The sequence below is a fragment of the Podarcis gaigeae genome, assembly GCF_964106915.1.
Source record: "Podarcis gaigeae genome assembly, chromosome: 10".
In the NCBI taxonomy this organism is placed as follows: Eukaryota; Metazoa; Chordata; class Lepidosauria; order Squamata; family Lacertidae; genus Podarcis; species Podarcis gaigeae.
The window spans coordinates 10,390,959-10,402,787 of NC_139686.1; positions in this window are offsets into that span (position 1 = coordinate 10,390,959).

Consider the following 11,829-nt stretch of genomic DNA (forward strand, 5'->3'; position numbering starts at 1 on the left):
ATAGTCTGGTAAACTCAATACAGTGGTAATAATAATAATAATAATAATAATAATAATAATAATAATAATAATAATAATGTATTATTCTCCAGCCACTCTGGGCGGCTTCCAACAAAGATTAAAAATACATCAAAATGTCACACATTAAAAACTTCCTTGAACAGGGCTGCCTTCAGATGTCTTCTAAATGTCAGGTAGTTGTTTATCTCTTTGACATCTGGTGGGAGGGTGTTCCACAGGGCAGGCGCCACTACCGAGAAGGCCCTCTGCCTGGTTCTCTGTAACTTGGCTTCTCGCAGTGAGGGAACCACCAGAAGGCCCTCAGAGCTGGACCTCAGTGTCTGGGCAGAACAATGGGGGTGGAGACGCTCCTTCAGGTATACTGGGCGAGGCCATTTAGGAATTTAAAAGTTAACACCAACACTTTGAATTGTGCTCGGAAACGTACTGGGAGCCTGGTACCTTGGGTTACAAACACTTCGGGTTACAAACACTTTGGGTTCTGGATCATGTGGCCAGCATGACTAAACCATTCCTGGTGCAACGCGAGACCATGACAGAAGCCAGAGTGCATTGAAATGCTGTTTAACTTCCCACCACAGTGGTACCTATTGATTGATTGAATTTATATACTGCCCTATACCCAAAGGTCTTCTTTTCAAGGTCATAAAAGTACAATATTTATCTTCTTGCACTGGCATGCTTTTGAACTGCTAGGTTGGCAGGAGCTGGGACAGAGCAATGGGAGCTCCCCCCGTCAAACTGCCAACCTTCTGATTGGCAAGCCCAAGAGGCTTAGTGGTTTAGACCACAGCGCCACTCGTGTCCCTACTCTTTGCATAGATCCATTGTCCACCCCCCTGCCCTGGTTAAGCTTCAACACATCCAAGTGTTCCCTCCATACATCCCAGCCACCAATGAGCATTTCAGCAGCATTAGAGGCTCCCACTGTTTTTTGTTTTTTACATTCTCTGAGTTATATAAAAGCCACACACTAATATAACCCCATCCTCTCTTCCTACACCTTCTTCTAGTATATATATATATATATATATATATTTATATATATATATATTTATATATATATATATATATATATATATATTTGCTTTCGTATATATATTTCAGAACAAGAATAGGATTGAGAGACAGTGCACAGCCAAGTATGGAGATAATGTTCCCTGCACTATTAATTACTGGATATACCTTCTGCTATCATCTCTCTTGTTAGTCTTCTTTTCAAGTTAAATAATCAATCATAGCGCATTTAATCTCTCCTTGATGGAAGCCACCTCATGCCGGCAATCATTTTTTTTAGTGCCCTTCACAGGACCTTTTCTATTCCTGATGCTTGCATTTCTGAAAATGAAGTGATCAAATCTGAATGTAGCATTCAAGGTGGGTGAATAAAATTGATTGTCATAATGAGCTGGTATTTTCTACCCAGATCTTACTTCACCCTAACATCATTATGGCTTTTTAAATACATATATCTATAATTGCTCGACAACATCACGTAGATATCACAAACATCTTCTTGGTGAGGCGTGGGCAGCTAAGCCCCAGGCATCACCTTTCGCTACCATGGAAAGATTGCTCTGTGATAGCTAACGAGACACCCATTACTTGTCAAGTAGTATTTGGAGGTATTTTGTTCTCCTCGGCAACAATAAGGCTACACTTGCTGAAAGTTACACTGTTGGGATGAGCTCCTGTGAACACAAAGATTGAGAACACATGAAGAGCCATGCTGAATCAGGTCATCTGTGCTGGTCCCGGGGGTCAACCGAGAGGCGAGGTCCGAGTCCAGTCTGAGGTTGAAGGTGCAATATGGAGGCAGTCCGTAAAAGCTGGAGCTGGGTGCAGGGCAGGGAGTCAGGTGAGGTCAGGAATGCAGGACAGAGTTCAGGTAGGAACTGGCAACCTACAAAGTTGTTCCCGCAACCTGGGATTGGGGCTGATTGGCTTTTATCTGCCCCAAGGCATAGGGCAGGTGACTCGCCTCTCCTGGCCTGGAGGTGAGCACTCCTCCTGCGGGAACTTAGTTCCCTCCACCTCTCTGCCCTGAGCCTCTGCAGCCCAGAAGAGGCTGAAGGGTTACTGGACCCAGCGGCAACCTCTGCTTCCTCTGACGGGGCTGACAGTGGAGCACCTGCAGGCAATGGGTCCTCCCTCACCTCAGGATGCAGAGCAGACTCAGGTGAGGACCCTTCAGGCTCATGCCCCAGCCCCGGCTCAGCTGGTTCTGGAGGCAGGGAATCCTGTGCAGGCTGGGATTCCTCAGGTTCAGCCTCCAAGTCTGAATCGCAGGCCAACACATCATCTATTCCAGCCCTCTGCTCTCATGGTGGTCAACCAGATGTCTATGGGTATGTCAAAGGTGCAGGGGTGGTCTCCCCACCTGTGATTTTGAGCAACCAGCATTCAGAGGCATGCTATTTCTGATGGTGGAGGTAGAACACAGCCATTGTGGCTAGTAGCTACAGATAGACTTGTCCTCCATGAATTTGTCTAATGCCCTTTTAAAGCCATCCAAGCTGGTGGCCATCACTACATTCTGGAGGAGTGAATGCCATAGATTGTGACGATAGACTGCTCTGCCTCCTTTCTTTTAGTGCCACTGGGGAAGTGGTTATTCTGTATCGATCTATTTTTGATGTTTGTATGTGATGCCAATAAAAGGTTTGATGATGATGATGATGAATGCCATAGATTAACTAGCAAATAATGGCCCAGGTAGAAACAAACCGGGGTTGGCTACTTGGCCATCACTTTCACATCCTCCTTACAAGCTTCCAGGGGCATTTGGCTTGATTGATCAGATTCAGCTGAATGATGGGCTGGATGTCCCCTGTTTTCAGGTGTTCAATTACAAAGGAAGGAGACTGGTTGTTTGCTTGTGCCACTTTTCTCTTAGCAATTTGGACATTCCACCAACAATGTCAGAGAGGAGTCCACAAGTTGCAGCTGCACATTGGCTAAAATTATTACAATTTAAATGGGTGCCCATGGAAGCTCTTCATGCTTTCAATTCAAACCTTATTTGATGTATAAATTCAACCCCAAAGCCCTCTTTCCTGTTTTATCCATGCAAATTAAGAACCGTTTGATTTGCAACATCTTCTATGTGTGCCCTTGCCAAGAAGCCCCCAACAAATCTTCCTTTGGAAGGACAGTGGCCAACACACCCGCTCTTCCCTTTCCGTAACAGGACTCTTCAGTCCAAATTCCACCAAGCTGATTCCCATTTATACACTGGTTGCTGCAAATGCTGCTGTCAGTCCATTCCCTTGAAATTCATTCACATTCAGGGTAACTGGGAATAGATGGGAAGAATCAATCCAAGGGGCAGCAACACTGGAATGAGAAGATGTTAGAAAGCAGGAATAGGGAAACTGACAGCCACAAGGTTATCTGTGTGTCATGAACTGGTTGGAAGCAGAGGAATGGTGTAAGCAACCAGCTGGAGAACCCCCAAAGGAAGGCTCAGAGCCCAGAGACTGGTGGTGGGACGGTGCTGAGTGGTCAGAGGGAGAAGAGGGAGAAGACTGGAAAGAGGAGGTGTTGGAAGCTAAAGAGGTAACAGGGCTTAGTGAGCTGGGAGAATATGTTGCAGACAGAAGTCCAGAATCAGAGATAGAAGCTGAAGCAGGAGAGGAGGGAGACCAAGAGGCAGAGATTGGTCAGGCTTGTAAAGAATCACGGGTGTCTCCTGCTGCTGCTGCAACAAGATCCCCTCTCCCTTGTTCTCCTGGTAGCAGTAGAGGCATGAAGGGGGAAGAGCAAACAAGAGGTATGAAGGCATAGTCTCTGATTGCTTGGAAAACACCCTGGAGCAGAAGAGACAACCATTTGTGGAGAGGCAGGGACCTTTAGTCTTGGCAACTCCTTCATGAGGGCAAGACCTGAGTTGCCATGCTCATTAGGCCTCACACTGCTGTGCAGATCAAGCTTTTTCTAATAAAGCCTTAACTCCAATGTGTTTGGTGTGATTACTGCTGGCTCGCTCCTGTCACTGGGCAACCATCCCGGGGTCACATGCCAGTGATGGGCAGGGCCAGAAACAAAACTGGGTGGAGTATTGATCTTTGTGCAGTTGGCTAGTCTACACATACACGCACACCCTACTCTACCCTTCATCCATCCAACCAGGAGGCATTATGTGAGCTTAAGGACACATTCCCACCAGGAAAAAAACATGGAGGGTTTTGAGGGGTGTGGCTTGGGGAGAGGGGTGTGGTCTGGGAGGGGATGTGGGCAGGATAACCCTCTCTCACTGTTGATTTCTAGCAACTAATATTCAGAGGCATGCTTCCTTTGTTACTGGAAGTAGACTATACCCATCATGACTTGTAGCCAATGGTATTCTCCATACAATTGTCCAATCTCCTTTTAAGGTTGGTGACCATCACCATATCTTGTGGCAGTGAATTCCACAGATTAACAATGCACCATGTGACACAGTGCTTCCATCTGCCTGCCAAAAATGTCCCCACATTCGGTTTGTGCATTCCCTGTGAATTCTCCCTCCTATGTTACACCAAAGCAGCAGTTTGCAAATGTACCCCCCAAGTTTTCATCAGCTGAAGATCTCTGTATATTGTTTTCCTTTAAAAAAAGGAAAGAAACACATTGAAATGATTAAAAATAAATAGGTTGGCCAACAGCTTGTGAGCCTCTTATTGGCACTCGGCAGGCCTCTGTGGCAAACTGGATGCTGGACTAGACTAGTGTTTGGCCTGAGCTAACAGGACTTTTCTTGTGTTTCATACCTCAAGCCCTGACATTTTAATGCAGGAATAGAATTACCCACGTGTAATTAATATTGGTACATCATTAATATTCAAGGAAGGTGCCTCGATGCCTTTACAGGTCTGGAATATTAAGGATTCCACATGAATTTCTGTTGGTTATTACTCTAGAGCTTCTGCAACCTTCAGGGGGATAACTTATTCTGCTTTATGTATACATAAATGTCCTTTAGGGCTCCTTTTTATTTCTTTTTGAAGCCATATATAAAATAATGAGGTCCCCAAAGAAAGTTGTGAGGGCCTCCTAAATAACTAGGGAGGACCACCACACACTGCCTTATGAGCCCTTGTGAAAATAGCAATTTGTTCATTAATCATGGAAGTAAAGCTTCATCATTAGTTAATTCAGCCAGCCTCAGTCCGTAGACAACAGAAATACCTTCGGCATTAAAAAGCAACAATGGCAGGGGGTGGAGGGGGAGAATCCACAAGCCTAATTCTTATGCTCCCTCCCCCTTGCTTTTAAACCTTCATGTGCTCGTTATAGCTGATTTGCATGCTGCACTGAAAACAGAGTACCCTGTCAAATTAAGGACTGGAAAACAGAACACAAATGGGCACTACGATCATATGAAAGCCAAAATCCTTCTCCAGCAAACAGTCTGCAGGAACTCTTTGGCATGGAGAGGCCTTGGTGGGAAGTACTTCATAGGCTGGATTTGCTTTCGGGGACAGAACTTTTTGGGTACAGGGACGTGGGTGGCGCTGTGGGGTAAACCACAGAGCCTAGGACTTGCCGATCAAAAGGTCGGTGGTTCGAATCCCCGCGACAGGGTGAGCTCCCGTTGCTCGGTCCCTGCTCCTGCCAACCTAGCAGTTCGAAAGCACACCAAAGTGCAAGTAGATAAATAGGTACCACTCTGGCGGGAAGGTAAACAGCATTTCCGTGTGCTGCTCTGGTTCGCCAGAAGCGGCTTAGTCATGCTGGCTACATGACCCGGAAGCTGTACACCGGCTCCCTCGGCCAATAAAACGAGATGAGCACCGCAACCCCAGAGTCAGTCGCGACTGGACCAAATGGTCAGGGGTCCCTTTACTTTACCTTTACAGAACTATCAAAGGAAGATTAGAGAACTGGTGGCCCTTCAGATGTTCCTGAACTACATGACAAAAATCCACCAACAGCATACAAAGCAATATGGCACTCCTGTCATCCACTGCCTCCTGCTGGTAGCTTCGAGAACACTGTCCAACCATCTCATCCTTTGTCATTCCCTTCTCCTTGTGCCAGGGAGTCTTCTTTTCTCATGAGGTGGCCAAAATATTGGAGCCTCAGCTTCACGATCTGTCCTTTCAGTGAGCATTCAGGGCTGATTTCCTTCAGAATGGATTGGTTTGATCTTCTTGCAGTCCATGGGACTCTCAAGAGTCTCCTCCAGCACCATAATTCAAAAGCAGCAATTCTTCAGCCATCAGCCTTCTTTATGGTCCAGCTCTCACTTCCATACATCACTACTGGGAAAACCATAGCTTTAACTATATGGACCTTTGTTGGCAAGGTGATGTCTTTGCTTTTTAAGATGCTGTCTAGAAGTCCCCTGGGAAGGAGGAGTGATTGTTAGCCCATTCTGGAAACTGTGATAGAATTTAGGGCTGAACCACTTTAGACTCCAGGTGTGGGTACCATTTGAGATCTCTGATCCCCAACAGAAAATATCAAGGTCAGTTGGGGATGAAGTAGAGGCCACGTGGACCTCCCTTGTCTCCAAGGGACCAGCTTTCATTGCTTTCTCTCATCTGAGCCCCCAGGGGTTGGCCTCTGTGAGAGCAGGATGCCGGACTAGTTTGGTCTTTGACCTGACCCAACAGGACTCTTGTGAGGACTTTGAAGGTTATTTTTTAGAGTCAAATGGAAAGCTCGAGGGACTCGATTCATTTTCTGAGTGAGCAAAAAATAATGACAAAGTTGCTTGCTTATTTCTACTCCTAAACGTGTTCCTCTGTTCATCTGCGAAATGCTGGAACGGATGGTGTATATAGCTTCCAGCAGCCTTGAGCCTTTTGTCTTCAGAAAGTAACCTTTGTGCTTACACTACTTTTATGAATGAATCCCATGGATCTGATTGCTCTTTTGATAACATTTCAAAGTTCTAGTTTAAGCCTACATGTAAGCATCAATATTATGGAACTTTTCTAACAGTGTATTGTGTGTGAAATGCTGTGTGTGTGCCTTGCGTCTTTCTGTATGCCTGTGTGTGTGAGAGAGAGAGCAATTGATTTCCCCCCCTCCTTTGTGTTGCGATAGCTGCCAATCCAGAAATTGTTTTCTCTTTGATCATTCAAAGTGTACTTTAGAAAATAGATTTTTAAGGTATCGATCTCTTTCCTTCTTTTTTAACAGGCTGGATTGTTTTTAATAAGATATGTTTGCCATGAGAGGGCCTGTCAGTCACCATGGGAAAAAGAGCATAAATCAAAATGCAATACCAAAAATATGTGTGTATTTGTATATGTGCATGTACATGTGTGTGTGTGTGTTGTGCACAACACTATTGCATATATACCAGTATATGTGTGTGTCTGTTAATCAGCACTAAAGCGGCTTAGTCTTTAAGCTGATAGTTGTGCTATCCATTTAAAGCGTGAACAGCATTCTTGGTGCTGCAAAGGTTATTCACGACTCAGGGTGTGATTTGCAATCTCTGTCATGCCAATAAAACCCACAGCAATTAGGGATGGGCTATGTATTTGATAAGGGTGGTGCTGTGGATTAAACCACAGAGCCTAGGACTTGCCAATCAGAAGGTCGGCGCTTCGAATCCCTGCGATGAGGTGAGCTCTCCTTGCTCGGTTCCAGCTCCTGCCAACCCAGCAGTTCGAAAGCACAAAGTGCAAGTAGATAAATAGGTACCGCACTGGCATTTCCGTGCGCTGCTCTGGTTCACCAGAAGCAGCTTGGTCATACTGGATACATGACCCGGAAGCTGTACGCTGGCTCCCTCGGCCAGTAAAGCGAGATGACTGGACCTAATGGTCAGGGGTCCCTTTACCTTTAAGTATTTGATGCCAGTCTGGCTGGCTGTATGAGCATCCCTGAAGGAATTAGATGAAGCAGAACTGAGGTGGGCACAACCCATTTTGTGCTAGGCTCCACCTCCATTTTGCTTGCACCCTATGTTTCCTAAGCCCTCTGTCCGCTATCTGCTATTACTTCTTTCTTTTTCTTTTTTTAATTGATTTTTGATACAGGTTTTTCTTTTTAACAAACACTCATACAAACGAAGACAAACAAATTGAAAACACTATCAGTTACCAAAGACATCACAGAAGAAAACAAATTAGGAACACTTGGAAAAACCATAACAATATCGCTACACTACAATTAACAAAAGACTTTACATATTTCTTTGACTTCCGACTCACCTCCCTGTGCCTCTTACACGTCATTTACCATTTCACACTTTCTACTATTTCCATTCCTGACTATGTTTTTCAACATTTACTCAATTTCCGTCAAATCCTGTCAAAAGTTCCAAGTTTCCACATTCCTCTTTTAGATATTCTTTAAATACTATCCATTCTTTATTTACTCTTTGATTTGAATTTCCTCTTATTCTTCCCGTCTTTTTAGCTAATCCTAAAAACTCTGTCATCTTTACTTGCCCATCCAGTTTTGTAGGAATTAATTTAATTTTGTAGGAATTAATTCTCCCTTCCAATTTTTTGCTATAAGGATTTTAACCACCCCTGTTGCATACATACATATTCTTCTACAATTTTTAGAAATTTCATTAGACATAATACCTAACAGGAAGAGTTCTAGCTTTTTTTTTTTTTTTTTTTTTGAATGAGAGTTTAAAGATTTTCTTAAAATCCTTATATATCATCTCCCCAAAAATCTTGTATCTTCTCACAGTCCCACCACATGTGCCTTGTTGTACTTCTTTCTTTTTAAAGCCATCTCACCTGGAAATAGATGGCCCCAGCAAAGCAAGCAGAAAGCAAGGGGAAGTGAGATGTGCACTTGTAGGGAAATCATAATTTTATATCTTGTTTTGTTTCTGGCAGCCCCAGTCATTTTATTTTCCATTTGTGACCATGGAGGTGGCAAGCTAAATAATTATGCATGGCATGGAGGAAGCAGGAGGAGTAAAGAATTTCTCCCTCTCTCTTAATGCTAAAATTCATGGAACATATAGAATTCTGCGGTCCCTTAAATTTATTTTTTAATATCTTCTGCATATCCAAATTAATTTACCTTGCTCATTTAATTATCTACTGTAAATATACACTCCTATGAAACTGCAGGTTATTACAATAATCCTGCTAAAAAATTTTTTTATCTGTTTACAATTTATCTGTAAATAGCCAATAAACCATTTCCATTCTTTTATAAAAAGTTTGTCATCTTGGTTTTTTATTCTTTGGGTAAGTTTTGCATATTCCATAAGTTTTTGTATCCATTCTTCCTTTCCTGGGACTTCTGCTTTGTTCCACTTTGGGACAAGTAGCATTCTTGCTGCTGTAGTAGCATACATGAATAAGTTTCTATACAATTTAGGTAGTTCTGTCCCCATAATTCCCAAAAGAAAAGCTTCTGGTTTTTGTTGTTTTTATATATGAAAGTTATTTTAAACATCCTTTTCAATTCATTGTTTATTGCACCACTTCTCCTCATCCAGCCAGTCTCTGGATGCGGGTAGCGCTGTGGTCTAAACCACTTGCCGCTCAGAAGGTTGGCGGTTTCAATCCCCGCAACAGGGTGAGCTCCCGTTGCTCTGTCCCTGCTCCTGCCAACCTAGCAGTTTGAAAGCATGTCAAAGTGCAAGTAGATAAATAGGTACCGCTGCGGCGGGAAGGTAAACAGTGTTTCCATGCACTCTGGTTTCCATCACAGTGTCCCATTGCGCCAGAAGCGGTTTAGTCATGCTGGCCACATGACTCTGACAGCTGTCTGTGGACAAACGCCGGCTACCTCGGCCTGAAAGCGGGATGAGCGCTGCAACCCCATAGTCGCCTTTGACTGGATTTAACTGTCCAGGGGTCCTTCACCTTTACCTTTTTTACATCTCCACGTAGAATAAGGGGAACCTATGGACTGAAACCATAGAATGTCACTGCCAGTGTAGACAATAGTTATAGACTGGCATCCTATGCTCCTAATCTGTTCCCTCTGCTAAGGATTTCCTGATTCCTTATTTGGCAACAGATTTTCCAAGTATCTCAGAACTAACAGTAGAGAACTCATTGGGATATATAATGAATTGCAAAAGGTATTTAAATATACCTTTCTGAAGAAACCAGAGGCCTTTCTCCTGGGTATTGTCGGCCAAACGGTGCCAAAGAAGGATAGAACATTCTTTATGTATGCTACAACAGCAGCAAGAATACTCATCGCAAAGTATTGGAAGACACAAGATCTACCCACCTTGGAAGAATGGCAGATGAAGGTGATAGACTATATGGGACTGGCAGAAATGACGGGCAGAATCCGAGGCCAGGGGAGAGAGACAGCGGAAGAAGATTGGAAGAAATTTAAGGACTATCTTAAGAAATATTGCAAAATTAATGAGTGTTAGAATGGCGTTGGCTTAGAAATTGCGTGGTTTTCAGCTGAATTGGATAAGTAACAAGAAAAGAAGGGTTAAAAGTTTAAATGAAATTAAGGGGAAGGATTTGCTGAACTAACATAATAGAAATTGGAATACAGAGAGGGGAGGTATGGGGAAGTCGGGAAAGTAAGGTATAAGAAAAAAAGGGAATGAAATTATACTTGTTCTTTTTTGTTTTTGTTTTTGTCTTATTGTTTTATTTTGCTTTTATATAATTATTGGAAAACTCAATAAAATTCTTTTTTTTAAAAAGAGAACTCATTGGAATACTCTCACCAGATAGAGGTTTTGTCTTCTTTTTTCCTCTTCAAAAGCCTGCTTCGTAGCAAGAGACCAAAAGACGGGTTAGATAGTTCTGCTCCGACTTCTTTCATAGCGGCCCTTTCCCCACCATTACTTGGAAACCATTAAAATATTGAAATGTCTATAAAAGCAATAAAATGATCACAGAGGTATGTGGTGATATTTAATTTTCCCACAAGTTAAATATCACTGATAATTAACAGTTAGAAGTTTATTTTGAAATGACATTTCACTGGAATACCAGACCTTTACAACATAATTAAAAGGTTTTTCATTGTAATGGTGTAAAATTCCTGGTACTGAAGCATTTTTATTTCAAATAAAAAAATATTAAAAAGCCTACTTATACAGTGTGGGGGGGTTGAAAGGGGGGGAGAGTTTTCAGATCATTTCATCTTGTCAATTCCCTGCTTTCACTTCCCTTGGTTTTGAACTATAACAAACACAGTTTGGTACCCTGGCACTAAACTGACTTTAATAGGCAGAAACGTTTAAGAGATGCGGCGACAAAATTAATAGTGCTGCAAACTTTGCTTGCTTTAATTTGGTATATTAATCAGCTAAGCTGATTCGTCAGGGAGGGCAAGTTTCAGTTGGAGGGATGGGGAGCCGAATGCATTCATTTACTTTCTGGGGCTATTTGGGTTCTGTATTCTATACGTTTCTGGGAAATGGAAAGCACAAACTAACTTAGGGCTGGGGCATTTGAAAAGCAATGTTGCTTTCTTTTAATTATCAGCTCCAGGCACTGAATCAAGTGACATGATGTGAGGTGTAGGGTCAGAGATCTTGGGAACCAAATGCCCAAGGCTGCAGGACATCTTTTGGTTCTCACGCTTACTGGCCACTAGAGGGGGACAGAAAACTACTATTTTGAGTCCAGGAAGCATATTATTTCAGGGGTGTTGTGGAACACACACACACACACACACCAGAAAGCATAAAAGTACAGGAGAAAAACAAATCTTGAAACTGCTGCATTAAAAACCACACAAAATTCCTCATCTGTTTTATTAGAGTCTGTTTGTGTGGCTGCGGTGTGCGTTGCCTAGGCAACTGCTTACAGGTCAGCCCTTGATTGGCTGTGTTGTCAGTTTGATTGCAGTGCTTCACGCGCCGCGTCTGCAGAGTTGAACGCCAAAGAGAGTTGACGCGAGCTGGGC